Source organism: Nyctereutes procyonoides, unplaced genomic scaffold (assembly GCF_905146905.1).
Source record: "Nyctereutes procyonoides isolate TBG_1078 unplaced genomic scaffold, NYPRO_anot_genome, whole genome shotgun sequence".
NCBI lineage: Eukaryota > Metazoa > Chordata > Mammalia > Carnivora > Canidae > Nyctereutes > Nyctereutes procyonoides.
In genome coordinates this window covers 26,966,797-26,989,402 of record NW_026575140.1, presented here as the reverse complement: position 1 = coordinate 26,989,402, position 22,606 = coordinate 26,966,797, and the positions used below count along the sequence as shown (strand labels likewise).

General features: G+C 38.1%; 1 protein-coding gene across 6 annotated transcripts in view; it reads right to left on the bottom strand.

Moving 5' to 3' along the window:
- Positions 1-22,606, bottom strand: part of RERE (arginine-glutamic acid dipeptide repeats) — a 412,302-nt gene that overhangs the window by 191,290 nt on the left and 198,406 nt on the right. The window contains exon 1 of one of the 6 annotated variants that reach the window (XM_055305065.1): positions 16,495-16,513. The exons of the other annotated variants lie outside the window; for them this stretch is intronic. The gene's annotated coding sequence lies outside the window, so the exon portion shown is untranslated. Of the gene's footprint in view, positions 1-16,494; positions 16,514-22,606 lie in introns of those variants that run through there. 6 annotated transcript variants of the gene reach the window in all.

Here is a 22,606-nt window from a genome sequence, read left to right as displayed (position 1 = left end):
ACATGTGAATAGGGAGGAAAAAGTCGTCTAGTGCTCTATCAACATGAGGCCCTACTCTCCAAGCACATGATACCCTAAGCAGTCCATGAAACATGTGCTGGCTCCCGCAAAGCTAGTTTTAAATAAACAGTAACTTAAAATAAATCCATTTCTAAACAAAAATATTTTAAGATTTTGCATTTGTGTGCATTGTGTGTGAATCTCTCAGTCTATGATACCATACAAATCCAGATTCATCTATTGTACAAAAATTCATGATTGTGCCTACATTACAAAATAGAGGCACAGAAAATAATAACCAGTTATTCATTACAAAGAGAAAATACCAGAACTGTCTTCTTAGTCCCCCCTTTCCCCTAAGTGTCATAAATGGAATTTTAATATACTTTTAGTAGATTCAACCATAATACTCCAGTATGCAATCTACATCTTGATATACCTTTATATTATGCAGATATAAAATAGCCACAGGGCAGCCCAGGTGGCTCAGCGGTTTAGCGCCACCTTCAGCCCAGGGCGTGATCCTGGGGACCCGGGATCAAGTCCCACGTCGGGCTCCCTGCATGGAGCCTGCTTCTCCCTCTGCCTGTGTCTCTGCCTCTCTCTCTCTCTGTCTCTCATGAATAAGTAAATAAAATCTTAAAATAAAATAAAATAAAGTAAAATAAAAATAAAATAAAATAGCCACAACTAGGGAAAATCAGGAAACACACTTAAAAAGTGCAAAGAATCAAATTTAATAAGGGTTCATAAGAATTATCATGCTATAGTCAAATCCCACCAAAACAGAAGCTTCATACACAGCAGAAATCGTCTTTTAAAAATCTGGTGACACTGATAGGAAAAAAAAAAAGCATGGAGGAATTCAAACTGAGTTGTATCTGTAGGAGCCAGCATCTTTTAGAGGTTGACTATAATACAACAAGATAAAAGAGGCTAAAAGCTAACCAAATATAAATAGTAAAATGGAAGGACACTTCAAAAATTAACATTATAGATAGTGTCAAGTAACTTGGCAAGATCTTCTCTTTAAGGTTCATCATCACATCTATCACAGGGCCCTATATAAATAGCCCCTTATGGGAAGTAATGGTAGGCAAATTACTACACACTAGAATTAGATATCCTAAACATCTAGAAAAAAAACTGACACATAATAACTGAGGTGATTCAAACAGTTCACAGCATAACCAAACAGCCTTTAATTATATTTACCACATTAACTGGTCCATTTACTTTGGAATTCATCTCATGCACTACAGTAAAACCAGCTAGACACCAGTGAGTAAAACCAAATGTGAAACCTTTGAAATAAGTTCTAGTTTAATGTACTGCAAATGCAAATAAAATTTGGATTAAACCCCAAAACTAAAGTGTTATAAAACAGCATTACAAGATTTACACTTACCTAACTGTATATTTTTAAATCTGCACTGGATTTTAAAAATTGACATATAACTTACACCAGTGAAATACAGGTATTTTAGGTATACCATTCAATTGGTTTTAATAACTATATATATATAATATATAGTTATATTATATATCTATAGTTATATTTATATACACACACACTCCTTTATAACAATATATAACTTTAATAACAATATATACACACACTACTTTATAAGTTTAATAACTATACACACATACACACACACACACACACACTCCTTTATAACTCAAACCCAAAAAACATTGCTACCAATGTAGAAAGTTCTCTAGAGCATTTTTACACTCAATCCCTCCCCTATCTGTAGGGGGAACCACTATTCTGATTTCTATCATGGGGAGCAGGATATATATATATATAAATATCCATATATATGGATATATATTTTAATTTGTAAGAAACTGTCCAACTATTCATGTGGTTGTACCATTTTCATTCCCACTAGCGAAATATGTCACTTCCTTGCCAACAATCAGGGTTACAGGTCTTTTCCATTTAGCTATCCTAGTGTCTATGTGGTGGTGTTTACTAGAGCTTAATCTGCATCTTCCTGTAACTAATGATACTGAGCTCTTTTTCACAGGCTTACTCCACCATTTGTGCATCTTCTTTTACAAAGTGTCTTGTTCAAATTTTCATCCGTTTTAGAAAAAACGGAGTTGTCTTATTGTATTTTTTTACTTTCAAATGTATTCTGAATTCAATTCCTTTCTCAGATACATGTTGTAAAGAGTTTGTCACAGCCTGGAGCATCCCTATGAACATTCTCAACAATGTCTTTTAATTCCATTTTTTTCTTTTATGGTTGTACTTTCTATCTCCTCTGTAACAAATCTTTGTCTACATCAAGACTGTAAAGATACTCTCCTGTTTTCTTTTTGAAGGTTTATAATTTTTATGTTTTGTTTAGGGCAATGGTCCAACTCAAATGAATTCTTGGGTATGGGGGTACCTGAGTGGCTCAGCCAGTTAAGCATCTGCCTTTGGCTCAGGTCATGATCCCAGGGTCCTGGGATCGAGCCCTGTGTCAGGCTCCCTGCTCAGTGGGGAGCCTGCTTCTCCCTCTCCTTCCTGCTCATTCTCTCTGTCTCTCTTGCTCTCTCCAATAAAATAAATAAATCTTAAAAAAAAAAATTCTTGGGTATGGCATAAGGTGGGTTGTGTGTTGTCTTTTATTTTTGCCATATGAATATCCAGTTGTTTCAGCCTATTTGTTGAAAAGACTTTCCTCCTCCCTTTGAAAATAGCTTGATAGTATACATGTGGATTCATTTAAATTTGCATTTAAGAACTAAAAAGTATATTTTAGCCCATGAGACCAATGGCATTTTAATCTCCCTTTAATCTCACTAATGCTGTATCATTTCCTCTTATTAGTATACTTTATATTTACATAAAATAGTAATAATGACCTAATGGTTACACATTATGAGATTTTTCCCATTTGAATTATGCAATTATACTTCATAAACATATACTTATTTAATATGTGTGCATATACACCGAACTACTGACACACGTAATGGCTAGTGTTCATGTTTACAAACATAAAATTTCAGCTATAACTGCTTGCTGACAAATTACATCAGATGAATGTATATGTCAGAAATAATATTCATACAGAACAAAACATTTCCTTAAATCTCCAACCCCACTCACCAATATGGTTGCTCCCTTGTCTGAAATAGTAACATGTTTTAGTGTCTTCTGTAAGGGATACACCAATAGGGAAAACTTGAAGCTCTAAAACATACTATGGGGAGCTCACATAAGTTCACCACAGTGCCCTGCCAGGACAAGGAGCAGTGAGAGGAGAAGCTACAAGGATTGGAACAATTACAAATTGAACAGAAGAGAAGAGGAGGTTCTGTGAAGTTAAGAGTAACTCCAGTGAACCACACTTCCTTTTGAAAGTTCATGAAAAATTAAATTTGCATAAAAATAAGTAATAGAAAAGTACTTGAGGATAAATTTCATACATTGTTACTAACAGGAAAAAAAAAGAGGAGCTGAATAACATCCCTACAGTCAATGAAAGCACATGAAAAAATGCACACACAGGCACCTGTCATGCGCACACACACACAACATACAGCTAAAACTGTAATGAGCCATTACAAAACAAGCTAAAAGATGCCATTAAATAAAGATACAAGACATTAGGGAACAATATCAATCAGACTCAGGAAAACTCAGAAATGAAATGTCAGACAAATTATTTAAGAAATGAAGACTAAACCAAAAGGAATACAAGAGTGAATAAATACAGCTAACAATGTCTTATGAGGAGAAGAAAAAAGTGAAAAGAAAACTTTTAAAAGTTAAAAAAAGAAAGAAAAAACATAAAAAGGATCCAGGAGAAAGTGACAAATACTAAAGACAGGCAAGGAACAAATAGCATACAGACAGAGGAGCTCCTGAAAAAGAAAACCAAATTTAAATTTAAGAAGAAATACTAAACACTATAATCCAAAAAAATTTCCCTGAAATAAAAAGATTTGAAACTGTATATTTTAAGAGCACACAGTATACTTAAGCATAGTGGTCCAGAAGACCAACATGCACACTGTACACTGAAATTACTTGATTTTAAGATTTTTATTTTTAAGTAATCCCTACACCCAACGTGGGGCTCCAACTCACAATCCTGAGATTAAGAGTCACATGCTTTACCAAATGAGCCAGCCATGCACCCCTGAAATAAGGAAGTCTTCAAGCATCTAGGCAAAAAGAATACAGGAATTATGAGAAAGACAATTAGATTATCAATAAACTTTGACAGCAAAGCTTTACTCATGAAGAAAATATGTCTTATATTTAAGGAATTTGGGATGAGAAAACACCGTGTTGCAGATTTGAAAGTTACTAAGAGAGTGGATCTTTAAAGTTCTCACTACAAGAATAGAACTTCTCTAACTATATAGTGATGGATCCTAACTAGACTTCATGTGGTGATCATTTCCTACTACATACAAATACTGAATCATTACGTCCATACCCAAAACTAATATAATGTCTTGTGTCAACTACACCTCAGTTTAAAAAAAACAAACAAACCATGAACCAGCAAATCTGATCTGCAAGTTTAAGAGCACAACCTATTCTAAACACTGAAGAAATCAAGAAAATAGCATTCCTACAAGTTCTTTTCTAAGGAAACTACTAGAAAACAAACTCAGACAACTAAAATGACTAGAGAGACATCTATTTAAGAACTAATGTAAAGATTAAATATATAGAAACTTGGAAAATGCAGATAAAGTGCTATCACTTAAAATGTGGGAGAGAATATATAAAATTATTCTAGCTTAGAAATAAAAATGAAATGGCATATTCAAATTTCATAACAGGGAGAGTACAAACAAAACATTTTTTTAAACTCTTTTCGGTGGGACACCTGGGTGGCTCGGTGGTGGAGCATCTGCCTGTGGCTCAGATCATGATCCAGGGATCCTGGGATCCTGGGGTTGAGTTCCTGAATCAGTCTCTCCACAGGGAGCCTGCTTCTCCCTCTGCCTATGTCTCTGCCTTTTTTTCTCATGAATTAATAAAAATTTTTAAATAGATAAAGTCTTCAGTAACCATAATTGGTGGTGGCAATATTAGTATTGTTACTCTGAGGCTACTGTATGGGTAGGGTGAGATAAATAAAGTAACTGTGGGATATTTTAATTCTGTCACTCCTGTGTCCCTGAGAACCAGGCATTTCTGTACAAAAGAAATCAGGTACAGATGGAATAAAGATTCAGTTAAATAAAAGCTCTGTAATTCTGAGTTTGAAATGAAAAATATCAGTATGGGGTGCACCTGGGTGGTGCAGTTGGTTAACCATCTATTGGTTTTGGCTCATGTTGTGATCTCAGGGTCCTGGAATGGAGCCCGGCATCTGGCTCTGTGCTCAGCAGGGAGCCTACTTGGGTTTCTTTCTCCTTCTCCCTCTACCCTTTGCCCGCATGTGCATGTGTGTGTGCTCACTAACTCTCTCTCTCATAACACACACACACACACACACACACACACACACACACACCCCTTGGGGCGCCTGGGTGGCTCAGCAGGTTTGGTGTCTAACTTACAGTTTCAGCTCAGGTCGTGATCTCATGGGTCATGGGCTCCATGCTTAGAGGGCAGTCCATCTGAGACTCTCCCTTTGCCCCTCCCCCTACTCTCTCCCTTCTCTCTCTCTTTGTCACATGTGTGTATGCTCAAATGAATAAATAAATCTCTAAAAAAACTGTATCAGTATAAGGTATAATGGATATTTCCCAGCTCTGATCACTGAAATTTTAGAAATGTTCACATAATATATAAATGAAAAGACTGAGAACTAATGACCATCTTGGTAATGGTAACAAAAAGATCTAAATGGCCCAGACTGTGCTCTTGAAATATCATTTCTCATTAAAAGAAACTAAGGATTCTAGAAGAAATACTGATTCCAGGTCTGCTGTGGGAAATGCACAAGATGAAGCTGGAGCACCTAGACATAGAGATAAAAATATGATCCACTAGGATCATATGAAAAGCACTCAAAAGCTAACTGGAAGAGCTCCCACTAGCCAACCACGGAGCAATTTGGGCTTCAAAAAGGATTCAGAACTGCAATTATTTGAAACCCATCAAAAAAGGTTTAAGGGTACCTAATGTATTATTTGAAAGTTGGGGAAATAATGAAGAACATTAAGTCTTTATCTTGTCTTTTCCTATATAAATTGCACAAATGGGTAACCAAGTAGATGACAGGAAGCCCTGCCATATAAAATTATTCAAGCTAATAAATGAAAACAAAATGAGAGAATTAGAACCTCACAATTTTGCAGCTCCCAAGGAATTACCAGATATAGGTAATACTATCAAAAATGAACAAAAAAAAAAAACAGATGTAACGTATAACTGATGACAGTGTATTACACCATCTGTAAACCTGCCCAAATAGATCAGACTAAGTCTGACCAAACCTCTGGATCTAGCTACTAATGTGCAGGAAATATAGAGGAAGGAGCACATCTTTAACTGTACTGTATAATCAATAACATCCAGACTGTGGGAGAATCTCCAGGTCAAATGGCTTGGATTCATCAATAAATGAAATGTTAAGAAAATAAAGGGATAATGAGGGAGAATCTATAGATTATAACATATTTAAAAGACATTATCACAAGCAAAACTAAAACTTCAGTGCCCAGAGATCCACACTTGGGAGATAAAACTATAAAAGAACATAAGTAACTACTTTAAAAATCAAAGCCATGGTTAATATTGAAGGAAAGGAGAGGACTGTGATTGCAAAGGAACTTGGAAGATGGCTGGTAAAGTCCTATTTCTTGACCTGAGAGGGATTTCCTACATTAAAATAATTAATTAAGCTACAAATATGCTTTGTATAGTTGTTTGTATGTGTGTTTTACAGTAAGGATTTTTTTTTTTAAGAAAACATTAATAACACACCTCACCTGCATTCTGTGTAAGAAAAGGTATCAAGCAAAGCTCTAGTAACCAGAGAAAGAAACTCAGGAAAAACAGAGTACACCTAAAGGACAAGTCTCTAATAAAGAAAGGTAGGTGAACTTCAGGCCTCAGACGGACTTCAGCTGGAGACCAGATGCCACAGATCCATCACACACAGCAGATAAAAGATGTATTTTACCAATGTTTCACAAATTTACACATCTCATAATTATGTGGTTGCTACTTAAAAGACAAAAACAGAACCAAACTAAAAGAACTAAATTAGAAAATGTCTGTAAGAAAATAGATAAGCATCTGGAATGGTCACAGGATTCTTAAAAAAGGAATGAATAGATATTTTGCATATAATGACAATCTCTGCAGCCTATTTGAGCACACTGACATCCTTAGAGTAAGAATAAAGGCCAGGAAACTAAAATTTAAGAACAATTTTGAAATATAAACAAGTAGAGCAAAACTTATGAGAGAACTAGCACTAAATTATTTTCTCAAAACAATTGCCACAGCTTCTGATGGAGCAAACCCCATCCCAGGTTCTGGGTCTCAAACCCTTTATCACAGAATTTCTCATCTTCTCTCACATACCTAACAGCCAGTCAATGATCAGAGAATCCCTGGACATCCTGACCCCAGCGTCTTTCTCATCTGTCCTCTACAGACTGCTTTATAGGAAAAAAGCACAGGATTTAAAATTATGGAGACCTAGGTTCAAAATCTGGCTGTCAATATATGATGTTAGGAAAAATCACTGAACTTCTGAGTCTCCATTCAAAATCTGCAAAAAACAGAATCATTTCTACCTACCCTTACAAAAAGCCACTACAAGTCCTCAGTGGATATAATACATAAATCAAATTATTCCACTGAATTCTAAGTATTCCCTGCCTGCAATATAAACTGACTGGTAGCAAGGACATTTGTTTTCACTGCACAACAGATAAATGCTGCTTAATAACTTAAGCAAGGTCCTCCCTTCCCCTCCAACTCTCACGAACAGCATCCAAGATCAGACTGCTCACTTCGGTTCATCTGAACTATTTTAGCAGCTTTCCAGTGAGTTCCTTCTAATTTAAATTTCTCAAAGCACAGTTCTGGTCATGTACTCATTTCCTAAAAAACCATCCAGGATTCTCCATCATCTAACAAATGAAATCTAGTTTATCAGCACGGCTTCCAGAGTTAGGCATATCTTTTCAGCTCTATCATCAACCACTGCCATCACCAAGCCAAACTAGGCTCCAATATTCAACAAAAATATTCTGCCTCTATCCTTTGTCTTAAAAAAACTTCAGCTAAAGCTCTGGTAACCGGAGATTAGCTGGTTACCAGTCAAATCCTTCTAACCCTTTGAGGCCCAGCTCCAAACACCATTGCTCTGGGTCACCCTTGCCGGAAGTCCTAGCCTTGGGGAAAGGAAAACAAGTAAACAAGACAAACCACCAAAGGATTTCAGATGATGATCAGTGTCATAAGAACCATAAAGACATTAAGATTGGGCAATTATCTTTAAAAAAGGACTAAAGACAAAACAGGATGAGACCATGCATAGGGTAGTCAGAAAAGCCTTCCCGAGGAGGTGACACCAGAGTTGAGACCTGCAGGATAAGGAGCCCCTCCTTTGGAGATACAGAGCAAATCCACCAAATCCAGAAACAAATAGCCTACAATCCACACAAAACAGTACTAAGGACCATAGAGAATATCAAAAATATTCAAAACACACCTTGTCCCCTCAAGAAACGTAAAATCCATTTAGGGAGGTAAATTAACTCTTGAAATAAATTTCCTGAAGCCATACAGAATTAAGCAGAAAGCCAGAGAAGCCCTGAAAACTGAGGAGGAAATGTGACCCACTTTGCAGCCTACAGATCATATTGACTCAAAGGCCAAGGTAATCTATTTGGTATTTTGATTCTGATGCTGCTGGAGAAAAGAACACAAACATGCCTTTAAGCTTTCCAAAGTGAAACCTGAAATTTTCTAATCTTAATTAGTTTGACTTAGAAAAGAAATATTAAGTCACTGCTTCCAGGCAACAGGGTAAATACACCATTAATCTGCTAGTCTGGAAAATCTAGTCTTTAGATTGCATTTCCTCCACTTTTACTTGACTGGTCACTCCCAAAGCCTTCTCAGCAATGCAGATTCACAGCTGCTGCTTCTCTGCCACTGGCCACATGCCGGGCTCACCCAAAATCCTCTAGCAGTTTCTTTCTCTAGAAACAGGTGAAGTACTGTGGAGTAGAAAAAGCTGCCAACCAATTAGTCTCCAAACTATCCTGACTCAACTGTATCGTTCTGTCAGTATCTGGAGCAGTTGAAAGTTATTCAACTATTTCAGATGTTAAGAACTGAGCATGAGCTTCCCAAATGTTTGCTCACTATAAAGGGGAAAGCCAGCAGATCTCTTCCAACTGAGACTCAGAAGAAAAGGCTGCAAGAGAGTCCTGTGGCGTGGCGTTGTCATCAGATGCACTACATCTTGTACCAACTTCCACAGGGCAGCCAGAAAGTAAAGATCAAGCTACCTGTGCTGGCAGATAAGGCAAGTTTTTCTCTACGAATAAGTGGGTGGTGAAGAGGTTTTCCTGGGATAAAACAAGAAGGAAAGTACATATATTCTTCAAATGGAAGGGTCAAGAAAAAGATGGTCTAAGAGCAAGAACAGTCCTGACTCAATCAGCAGTCGCCAACCATTTGTGACCAAAGTAGGTTTTTCTCAGTGACTATGAACAGCAAATGACCATCAGCATTATCTTCACTGATTAAGAGGGAAAAAGAATGCCAATGAATGCCTTTAGATGAAAAGCCAAGCACAATCAACGATTTTCACTGCAAAACTGCCTACAGAAGCGAATTAATAGACACTGCCCTTGATCTTCCCACATTCCAAATCTCATCACTATGACTAAAAGTCATCCACATGATGAAAACTACAAAGAACAAACACCACTCGGAACCAACCAGCAGCTGGTGATAAAAGTTTCTTCAAGTTACCAATCTCTCCCTTCCACTGCCCCTTATATGTAAAAGCCAACTCCAAACCCACTAGTTCAGTTCATTAGGATGCCTCCTCCTTACCTTACAAATGGACAGGTACAATTATTTTGTGCCTCCTCTCTAATGTACAGACACTATAGCAAATACATTGCTTTGGAGCTACCTTAAAGACACCTACTATGTCCTGTACCTCCCACAAATATTTGCATATGTTGAAGGTAAGAACTTCGATTTTCTCTTAAAGATGCAGCCATCATGGGCAGCCCGGGTGGCTCGGCGGTTTAGCGCTGCCTTCAGCCCAGGGCCTGATCCTGGAGACCTGGGATCGAGTCACGTTGGGCTCCCTGTGTGGAGCCTGCTTCTCCCTCTGCCTGTGTCTCTCATGAATAAATAAACAAAATCTTAAAAAAAAAAAAAAGATGCAGCCATCGTTCATAATCCCTTCCTCTATAGATGCCTCATATCAAACACTACATAATAAAAAGGTTTAATATATGCTGGCTTAACAAAGACTTTGATGGGGTGGGGAATGGCAACGCCAACGTGAAATATTACATTCATGGTGAAGACATTTTATTTACTTCCTAATACTGGCGAACAATGAAATTAAGATTTGAAAACAAATAAAATTCAACTAAATCACAAGCTACTTCATTCTTGTTAGACTTACCTCTTAAAAACCTCCCTACAGGGGTGCCTGGTTGGCTCAGGCATGACCTTAGGGTCCTGGGATGGAGCTCCACATTTGACTCCCTGCTCAGCGGGGAGTCTGCTTCTCCCTCTCCCCCTGCCTCCTCCCCCCCCCCCCCCCCGTTCATGCTCTCTCTCTCAATAAATAAAATCTTAAAAAAGAAAAAAAACCTCCCTACAACTTATACCCTACATGTGTTTACACACAATATACCAAAGAGGATCCAAATAGGATGCCAATTCCAAACCAACAAAAAAGTACCTTTTAAAAGTCATATTTTCAAAGAGCTCTACTTCCATACCTCTTTTTAAGTAAGCTCTACACCCAACAAGGAACATGAACTCAGAACCCTGAGATCAAGAGTGGCATGCTCTAATGAATGAGCCAGACAGGTGCCCCTGTTTCCATACCTTATCCTAGGAGAAGCACACTTAAGCATATTTGCATGAAGCCAATCCATCTTGGTTTAAGATAAGGAACTGTAACTAAATTCACAAATTTATTTTCAAGTTATGAAAATACAAATAAATGTAAAATATATTTAAAATGTTCCTTTCTACGAAAGGTAACTATATATAGTCTCTTATATTTTACTCTGCTCTTGACATTCTCAGTATGTTTTTCCATCTGAGATATACAGTGGTTCTCCTAGTCCCCATAAATAGCTGCTGCCCCTGGGGTCATTACTACTAAAGAACTGGACAGGGGATTCCCTGGGTGGCTCAGCGGTTTAGTGCCTGCCTTCAGCCCAGGGTGTGATCCTGGAGTCCTGGGATCAAGTCCCGCATCAGGCTCCCTGCATGGAGCCTGCTTCTCCCTCTGCCTGTGTGTCTCTGCCCCTCCACGCCTCTCTCGCTCGCTCTCTCTCTCTCTCATGAATAAATAAATAAAATCTTAAAAAAAAAAAAACAAACCTGGACAGCCTTTGTGAATTTGATTCTTTGCTGAATGGCTCTGAGGCTTCAGACCTGTCCAACTGGCGCAGAGACTGCTGGCTGCCTACTCTACTGCCATTCTTTCATTTTCCTTAGTAACAGAACCCTTTCATTACTGGAACATAGCCAAAACAACTGCAGCCTCCCTGGAAAATCTGTGTAAACTGAAGTTGTTACATGGGGCTACTAGAGACACTCTGGAATGGAGATCTTGGCTCTTGTCTATGTGCCCTCCTCCCTCAGCTGTATGGCTGTAATGGAGAACCACTTGCAGAGTAGTACTCTTATAAAACACAAATACGATGCTGCATCAATGTCAGACAGCTATGAAAATCTCTAAATCGCTACTTTCCATTTCTGTATATATCTCATAATAGACTAGTAACAAATAATTCATGCCCTGGGCCATGATCTGAATAACACTGGCCTAGAGTGTGTATCTGACAGCTGTGGCTGCAAGGGCCATCTGTGGCCACAAGGAAATCCTGAGAATGGAAATCATGCAATAAGGACAATGCAGCCGACAGTAGGAAACTAGATGCCTGGGAATCACGGTCTTCCTACCAACCTGGGATGGCATACCCCAGAAAACACCTTGCTTTACATGAGAATATAGACTTGTTACCATTGTGATTTAGGTTTTTATTATATATTGCCAAACCCAATAACAACTGATACTCCTACATTTGTAGACCACTGTAAAATTTTCAAAGCACTATTATTACCTCTCTTTATTCTCATGAGAATAATCTTATAAGTAAGCAGGACAAGTATTACCTTGATAAGACAGATAAATGGAAACCCAATGTCATAAAAAATTAAATAACTCACCTAAAGTCACACAGCTAGGAAGTCTTGATAGTAAGAACTGAAAACAGAAGCCAGCTGGCTACTTTTTTCACAAGGGCAATCTACCTCTCAGTGAAATGAAATTACTTAATCATAATTTAGTAAAATAGAATATAAATGATCAGGAGTATGTACCCACAATGAATTACCTGATGTGCGTATGCCGCTGGATGTAAGGGCATACCAGCTCAAAATAATACAGGAAAGGAAAATGCAATTCCCCAATAACTCTTTTGTTTGGTCAACTTGTGAAGACAGAGTCGGATTTAAAGACTGCAGTGAGATTCTACATTTTACAGTAGTAACAAAGCATTTGTGGAAAGAACACAAAGAGGCAGAAATCCCAAACAATTTTATAATAATTTAGCCAGAAATGTCCCAACTAAACTAAAAGCAAATAATACATATGTAACACATTAGTTTAGGTTATAACCCTCAAATCCTACTCTCAAAATCTGAAACATTAATACTCTATCTGGATATGAACAGAATCTGTCAATAAGTAATAACGTTTCTTAAAAATTGTTGGGATAAGGACGCCTGGGTGGCTCAGCAGTTTAGTGCCTGCTTTCAGCCTAGGGCATGGTCCTGGAGTTCTGCATCGGGTTTCCTGCATGGAGCCTGCTTCTCCTTTTGCCTGTGTCTCTGCCTGTCTCTGTGTCTCTCATGAATAAATAAATAATAAAAATCTTTTTAAAAAATTGTTTGGATAATATTGCCTTGGTTATAATAATACTTCATTTAATATAAAGACTTCTAAGAACCACTGTCAATTAGATGAGCTCTGTGCTGTTCTTTCAATGGTGAAGAAAGGCTGGCATGGAGCCATCTCCATTCATTCCCCACAACGTCACTGTGAGCAAAAGTCTATTATTAAAAAGCTGATGGTTAAGATCAGCCATGTCATCTGTGACTATGGGCTAATTTTTATTTGAGCATGTTTTCTTTGCCTATGTGGATATCAAATGTTTTATTTCATCAGCAACAAACACTAAATATACTTACCTGTTAAATACTAAATTAAACAGAAAAGTCATACTTTTCATTAAAAACAGATTTTTTTAAAAGACTATTCTGCTGTCCTGAATATTTTGTTGCAACATTAAAAAGAAAAAAAAAGACCCACACAGAAAATTAAGACACAAACTTTAATGTTTTTTATTATGCACATTTAATCTTTCAAATTTCTTCTATAGATATAAGCTAACTGCCAAAGAAAAAATGAACTAAAAAAAAAGCACTATCAATTCTTCCTATATGTAAATCCAAACATATTGTAAAAATCCTCAAGAGTCATTAGTGAGAATAAATTCTCACAAGGAATACCTACCTATTAGTGCACTATACAAAAACCATAACGGGGAGGTGGACTGGTTATTATAGAGAAACAGTAGGCATAGCTTTAAGTATAAGCGTGAAAAATACTCACCAGCTCAAAGTCATACAGGAAAGGAAAAAGCAATTCCTCACTAACTGCCAACACACAACCCTCTCAGAGGCATGAGGCCAAGTGAAGAAGGAAAGAGAGCTCTGGAATGGGAATAATCCTCCACAGTTTATACTAGTCAGCAAACCACAGGCCCACAGGCGATATATATCCCACCATATATTTCTGTAAGTAAAGTTTTACTGGAAAACAGCCATGCTGTCACATATTGTCTATGACTAAGGTAAGGAGATATCACAGGGAAGACAAAGCTGAAAACATTTACTATCTGGTCTTTTACAGTAAAAGCTTATTACCACTCCTGAGTGCAAAAAGCATCTGTCAATAAGCAATAATGTTACTAATCAGCTACCTGAGCAGCAGCAAAAAAAAATAAGATAGATGGCATTTCTCTGGAAATTGGCAAGAATGAGCCTAAGTTGCATAAGCACCCTTGTGTATGTATGTATATGGAGTTTTAGTTCATGAGATGTAAGATTTGCCTAGGAAAAAAGCAGACCCAAAGATAGAATGTCTCCAACCAGTATGCCAAACAGAAAGCAGCCTATGAAATCTAGTGAACCACACTGATATTTTATCTCCCGTAGAGGGAAAACTTAATTTGAGTGATAAAACAGGTTTCTCTAATCAATTAACCTCAGAGATCTATGATCCAGTGTAACATATCTTTGGAAACAATGCTGAATGACACAGAGTGTGTGACAATGCCCCGTAAAACGACCTGAGAGAAATTCCAAGTTCAATACTCCTAAAGGTCAAAAGCATTATTAAACATGACTGATGCCCAGGGCATGCTCCAGGTAAAAGGGAACTTTCACTGGATCTCACCTCTCACCACTTCCTCTGAGAGTTAAAATAGCAAGTGCTTAACCATTTCATTTGCACCAATGCTAATTTTTAAACATGAATTTTTTTTTTAAGATTTTACTTATTTATTCATGAGAGACACAGAGAGAGAGGCAGAGACATAGGCAGAGGGAGAAGGAGGCTCCCTGTAGGGAGCCCGATGTGGGACTCAATCCCAGGACCCCAAGATCACAACTGAGCCAAAGGCAGATGCTTAACTACTAAGCCACCCAGGCACCCAAGCATTTGAATTTTCAAAGAAATTCATATTGCTTCGTGCTTAAACTTGATCTCAAAAATGATAACCCAAACAAAAAAACCAATGGGAAGAAAAAATACACAAGACTAGAAAACTGGGTAATAAGAACTCCGTGACTACAAGATATAGGTACAAAGGAACTGAGCCTGTGAAGTCCCTGTCCCGAGGGTGTGGAGAGGCAAGGCAAGGAATAGTGTCTGTAGCACACAGTCTGTCAGAGTTAGATTCAAGGCAGAGTGAGAGACTGAAGTGCACTTATGGATGACCTCATTTGATCTGGACAATAATCAAATCTGTGAAGCAGGGGAGTTTCACTATAATTTTGTAAGTAAATATCTCACTGGATTTCTTTTTTTTTTCTTTTTTTATTTATTTATGACAGTCACAGAGAGAGAGAGAGAGAGAGAGAGAGAGAAGGAGGCAGAGACACAGGCAGAGGGAGAAGCAGGCTCCATGCACCGGGAGCCTGACGTGGGATTCGATCCCGGGTCTCCAGGATCGCACCCCGGGCCAAAGACAGGCGCCAAACCACTGCGCCACCCAGGGATCCCATGGATTTCTTTTTTTAATGATTAGTCCTTTTGACAATTTTCTAGTCCATCTTCTAAAAGAACTCATTCTTCTGCTCAACAAAATGCCTGGTACTCAGCAGTCACTGTTAGGTAATTATATTTCCTCCAGCAATTGCAGGAAGGTATCATTTCATCGAGAAAGTGAGACCAAACACTAAGTCTCAGTCCTCTGCCCTTCTCCCCAAAATATAAAAGGGTAATAAATCTCTTTCTTTCAGATAAAGCAATATACTCAGAATTCCAACTGCTGCACACCAAGACTATGTTCTCCAGATTACTGTGACATCACACGAGTGTGCATTTTAAAGACTCCTCCACTGGGATTATGAAATCAGCCAATCAGCCTGCTGGAGTGCCACCTGTCTTTAGCTCCTGGACCGACCACCACACCCAAGTCCTTTACTTACTCAACCAAAATGACTTAGAAAGGAACGGGGACCTGTGAATCTGGTCAGGGAAATAGGAAACAATACATAAGACACTGCAAAAAGCAGCAAAACAATACATCAGGCCAGGTGGAAAAGCAGCTCGGAAGAGATCGTCACTATCTACAGAAAGACAGGTGGGGCTCCCAGGGCATTCCTTGTCTCCCTACGCAGTACATACAGAACCAACAGACCTGGTGTGGGCTGCAATGTTCACGAATAGCATCTCTCTCCCCAAAGACTGTCTCACACTAGAACCCAGCCGGCCTGGGCTCCGCTTCTCCCAGGTGAGCTCTCCCACACCAGAGTCTCTGCATGGCAGCTGGGCACCCACTGTGGCTGGACTCCATGCACAGAAGCCACTTCTAATACTGTTACTGAAACCAGACATCAAAAAGAATTCACAAAGACCTCCCTCTTTTTCTACCCTTACTTCATTACTTGCCCTTCCCTTTCGATCCTGCTCCACACTAGATAAAAAGATTTTTAAATTTGATCAGTCTTCCAGAGAAGCAGAAATGTGATTCTACATTATTCATTAGCCTCACCTCATGGTTCTGTTACAGGGACCAATGTTCTCTTAACATGGCTTTGTCCAGCTGACCATGCTCTTCCTGAGGCTGAACCAAAAAAAAAAAAAAAAAAAATCCTTTATAGGGGTGTCTGGGTAGTTCAGTCAGCAAAGCAACTGACTCTTGATTTTGGCTCAGGTTATTATCTCGATCCCAGTGTCAGGCTCCGTGCTGGATGTGAAGCCTACTTAAGATTCTTTTTCCCTCTGCCCCCTCCCCAAACGAATGAATGAATGATGTTTATAAACAGTACTCTCTCTACCATAAGACTATAAATGTGTCACACCACCAATTTTGAAACACTGAAGCAGAGTCTCCTCTTTTCTTAGATAGACTGTAGAAGAAGAAAGGCAGAAGTCTTCAAACTTCACCCCAAGGGGCACCTGGGTGGTTCAGTTGGTTAAATGTCTGCTTTCCACTCAGCTCATGATCTTAGGGTTCTGGGATCAAGCCCCACATCAGGCTCTTTGCTCAACAGCGAGTCTGCTTCTCCCTCTGTGATCTCTCTGGCTCTCACCCTCTCCCAAATAAATAAAATCTTAAAAAAAAAACAAAAACCTTCACCCAGAATATTCCAACTGTTTTGGTCCAATGGACAAGTCCAGTTATGCGTCCACACGGCAATGCATCTCAGGCCAGTGGATAACAGCAAAGGACTGACCCAAAGGCTCTTCCTCCCCTAGCCTTTATGTTATACTGGGACTACTTACACTACCAGCACTGAAAAAACACAGTGCTGTTTTCTTTTCTCTCTCCTTGACTCCCATGAGATGAGGTTACTTTGTTTTTCAATTGGTTGGCTGAAATCACATATTTTGTTGATGAGCTACCTAACAAATTAACACCATTAAGAGTTATACACACACACACACACACACACAAACACACAAAGTTAATACAAATGAAGTCAACTTCTTACAGAATTTTCTTTCTAAGGGAAGAATATGAAACTCAGCATGTACTAATATCAATGTGTCAGGTGGATGTAATATGCCAAATACAATTGATGTTTGCTAAGGGTACTGCTAAAATAATCTGTTAACCACCCACCCACAGCTACAAAAGAGAAAACAAACAAATAAGAAAACAAGATTAAAAAAGAAAGTATGTGTATATGCCCAACACTGTTTAATAACGCCAAAAGATACAAGGCCACTTGAGCAAAAGTAAATCACACATCTATTCAAGAGCATTGTTAAATGGAAGGAATTATCAAAAGGGCTCCACTGGCCGACTGAATAATTTTAATACAAAATGCCTAGCAAATCTCCCTATGCTGCCGACAAATCACCAGCTGAGGCAAATCCCAGATAATGAAACACTATAAGAAGGGCTCTTTTTAATAATTTAGCCCATCAAGGAGTGTGTATCGATTCTTGTTTTCAGCAGAGGAGAGCGAGTTATCTTGAGCTTTCCAGCTCAATGACAACATCAGGGGATTTAATCACAGTGCCTCTCCTGCCACGCAATCCTTCAACTGTCATCTCGGATTCTTTGTCGTTCTTCATCCATTTCTAAAGAAGCCCTGGTCTCCTGGACGTGTCTTCCCTACTTAACCAACAGTAACCACAGCAGCATTTCAAGTTCTACAGATTAAACATATCTGTCAATTATCATTTGCCAGCTGCATTTCTTTTAAATAAGTTTAACAATGCATCAGATATCTTTGTGCATTCCCATCTTGTTTTTTTTAATAAAGCTGCTCAATATCTTAAGAGCAGATTGTCATTCAATCATTATGGTGAGTGTGCCAATCTCTGGACATCTGTGGACATTTTTAATATACACAAGAAGGCGCTACTAAAAAGAAAAAATCAGGGGAAGCTATATAGGTATTATACATCATTTCCTCATCTGAACACGGAAGGTCAGAAAGTCCCCGAACATTAAAAAAAAAAAAAAAAAACCAAATAGCAAATTTAGCCGTAATATTAAATTTAAGAGTATTCCCAAATTTTATATGCTAGAAACACATTCAAAACAAATTTCTTAGACTGAAATGAAGCCAATGGTCTCTGATTCAAGTACAAATCAAATTGCCCTAACCTCTGACAGAATGTTCTTCACTCCAGTTCCACTACCCTAAAACTCCACTAACATCATCCAATTTCCTTTCTGTTGTTGGGGACAAGCAGCTCCACCCTCCACCAAGTGTGCTGGAATAGGACTTGGGGTCAGCCATCTCTGCCACTAATTTGCCTTTGGATACAATTCCAAAGCATCCCTCCACAATCCTTTGGATCAAGGTACCTTACTAATTAATCCCAAGGGTTTCTGGTTCAAGGTCACCACACACACCTACTGCAGGACACTAATGGCATTGTACAGCTGCCTTTTTAGTTCCTTCTATCTTTCCATCCAAACTATAAATTGATACAAGGCCCTGGGGCAGTGCAGCAGCATTCTCCATTCGATTCAGCCTCAAGGAGAACTGTCACTTGTCAAGAGGCTGCAACCAAGGGCAGCAGCCTCACAACTAACAATACAACCCCCACTTTCCTGTTTTAAGAGTTCCCTGTAAGAAAAATTCAAAGGGCAAAAACACTAGCATTTGAGACCAAGACAGCAAATAAATGAAGACAAAAACATAATAAACCAGCTTCAAGTTACCTTAGCTGAAAAACTGATATGCACATGTGTGCAAGGCATTTGTTGTATGAGCTCCACAAGCCCAAGAGAATTCCAACAGGTACAGAATCAAACATTTAAAATAAAAATTTTTTTCTGACTCATATACTAATACCTAATCACTGAAACCATAGCCAGGAATACTCTCCAGGTCCCACACCTCTCTCATTTCCATGGGAGATAGAAAAGAGGGTGGAAAAACACCAGTCACTTTCCTCTAAAGAAACCTAATATACATGCACACTAGGTTTTTCTGGCTGGTACTGGCAGATCTTCCTCTTGACTGTATTGGATGCTATACTTTGCATTGTTGGTCTCATTTGTCATATTTAACCTATTCCTTTAAAAAAATCCTCCTTTACCTTATTTATTATATATATATATTTACATATTTATATATAATTTTTCCCCCTGTCCTCTAAATGAAAACAACTACTAATTCAATAATTAAGGAGTGACTTTTCAGAGTCAGGAAGTATTCCAGGCACTGTAAACAAGAAGATAAAGAATCACAGCCCCTTCATTAATTCTTACCAAAAAGACAGACTTCAGTAGACCCTTGAACAACACAGGTTTAAAATGAGCAGGCCTGCTTATATACAGATCTGTTATGGTACGGTAATGCAGCAAACGTATTTTCCCTTCCTTATGATTTTCTTAATAATATCCTTTTTTCTAGCTTACTTTAAGAATATAGTTTATAATACATATAACACAAAAAATATATGGTAAGCGACTATTCATGTTATTAGTAAGACTTCCTTTAGGCTGTCAAAAGTTTTGGGGGAGCCATGAGTTATACAAATTTTCTACTACAAAGGGGGGTGTCAGTGCCCCTAAACCCCACATTCCTCAAGGGTCAACTGTATATATAAAATAGCCAAGGCACAATGTCAGGGACATTGGCCAGTTGTCTCTCTCAGGTGGGGAAGTGGGAGAAGGAGAAGGTTCATTTTTCTTTTCATTTCGGTGTATATCAGTGTTTTCAATATATTCGTTTCCTAGATTGTCTATTTTATAATTTCAATTAACAGAGTTTAGAGCTCCATGATTTAATTCTGAATAAGTTTACATACAAATAACTAAGTAGTACTACTATAGGAATCACAAACTAAGCAAGTAAATAAGATAAACCCAATGTGCCACACATTAAAGCCACATAAGGACAAAGTCACATCATGGCAAGCTACATTTAATACTTACGGAGGTTTCTCAATTACTATAACAAAAATGAAAGCAAAAGAAGAGCTGAATCATCTTGAGAATTCCGCTAGTGTAACTAAACATGCCATACACCACGCTCTAGCCCCCAATAATCTGGGCCATAAGCAATTAGTAACAAGTGGCTTTTTTATTTCAGCAAAACACAATCACCCATTCCATCAAATTGATGTTGGTAGTTAGAATTTGATTTTTTTAGTGTGATTTGAATTTATAAATTGTCTCTTAAAGCTGTATTAGGGATATAGACATGCAGATTATACCTAATCTGTGTGTTGGGGAAGGCAAGAAATTAAAGTGATAAGGGAGAACCAGAGAAACAACTTTTAAAGAGCATAAGATGCTCAGGTTTGAGAAACATAAGAAGTCCTAGAACTAGTCCTTATTCTGCAAAGGACATGTTCAAATCTGCATTTACAACAGTCATTGAGGAGGAAGACAGAATTCCATTTGCTAAAGCTGGCTGCCGATCAGAATCTCCTTGGGAGTACTTGTAAATACTATGGACTCCTGGGCCTGGCTACAGAACTATTGATATAATATTCTGGTTTTACAAGTGAGGAAACTGAGGGGCAGAGAGATTAAGTAACTTGATCACTAGTAAATGTTGCCAACATGAATCAAACCAAGACCACAATTTCAACAGTAAAAATGTACTTTTTAACCATGTCCATGATTCTTTCCTTCTAAGCAACTTTTCTGGCCCCTGGAGCTTAAAGAGGAAACAAACTCTATCACAGGGTTTCCCTCTTTGTATATAAAAAAAAAAAAAAAAAAAAAAAATCCGAAAACTTATACAGTCCTTGTTGCTAAAAATGTAAAAAACACCCTTAGGGTTCAAACAGGCTCTTCCTCCCCCCCCCCACCCCTGCACCCTTCTTTGACTTTACTCAAAAATCCCACACTTGAATTAATGGTAGCTGAATTGTGATCTACTTTCCAAAGGCAGAGCAATTTAGCTTGAGGTTTTTTTTTGTTTTGTTTTGTTTTTTTAAGTGACATTCCACAATCGCCACAGTGACTCAGGCAAATATAATCACAGAGTGTTAATATTAGGGGGTGAAAATCTGATGAAGAACAGAATATTTACTTGGTCTCAAAATTTCTCCCTACAAATTATTCATTAATTACAAAGGAAAAGTTAGTAACTTATCCAAATGATCAAAGTTAACATCGCTAATAATGTGATAAACTGATACCATATTTTCTCTAATGTAAAGACCTCAGGACACAATACCACTAATATAATAGTCTGGCCCAAAATGTATAACCTAAATCTAATAAGCAGGAAACAGCAAACAATAACAAAAAAAAAAAAAAAAAACAAAAAAAACTGGACTGTAGGCAGCCCTGGTGGCTCAGTGGTTTAGCAACGCCTTCAGCCCAGAGCCCAGATCCTGCAGACCCGGGATCGATCCCACATCGGGCTCCCTGCATGGAGCCTGCTTCTCCCTCTGCCTATGTCTCTGACTCTCTCTCTGTGTCTCTCATGAATAAATAAAAAATCTTAAAAAAAAAAACTGGACTGTACTTTTTAAAAACACATCAATGTCATGAAAAGCCAAAAAAGGCTAAGATACTGTTTCAGACTAGAGGAGAGTTAAGAGACACGGTAACTAGGTACCAGTGTGATGCTGGTCTGGATACTAGGCCCCAAAAACAAATGGCCATGGAAAGCACTATTGGGACACACAGCAAAACTAATGGGGCACACAGCAAAATATGGATGAATAGTGATTAGATTAGGATTGTTATACTGTTAAATTTCCCATTTTTGGTAGTTCTATGGTAGCTATATAAATAAATGTCCTTTATAAAATACACACTTCACTATTTAGAAGTAACCAGTCAAGATGTGTGCATTTTACTCTTGGATTCATAACAATAAGAATAGAGAACCCTGGAACAGACCCACATAAATCCAGTCAACTGACCTCTGACCAAGGAGCAAAGGCAATACAACGGAGTAAAGACAGTGTCTCAACTACTGGTGCTAAACAAACGAACGCTCCCAAAAAGAAACCTAGACACAGTCTTTAACACCCTGCACAAAAATCAACTCAAATAGACCACAGACCTAAAACATAAAATTTAAACTATAAAACTCGTAGAAGATAATGTAAGAAAAAAACTAAATGACCTTGAGTTTGGCAAGACTAAGTTCAACACAAAGCACATAATCCACAGCAGAAAGAGTTGATAAACTAGACTCTATTAAAATTAAAAACTGTTCTGCAAA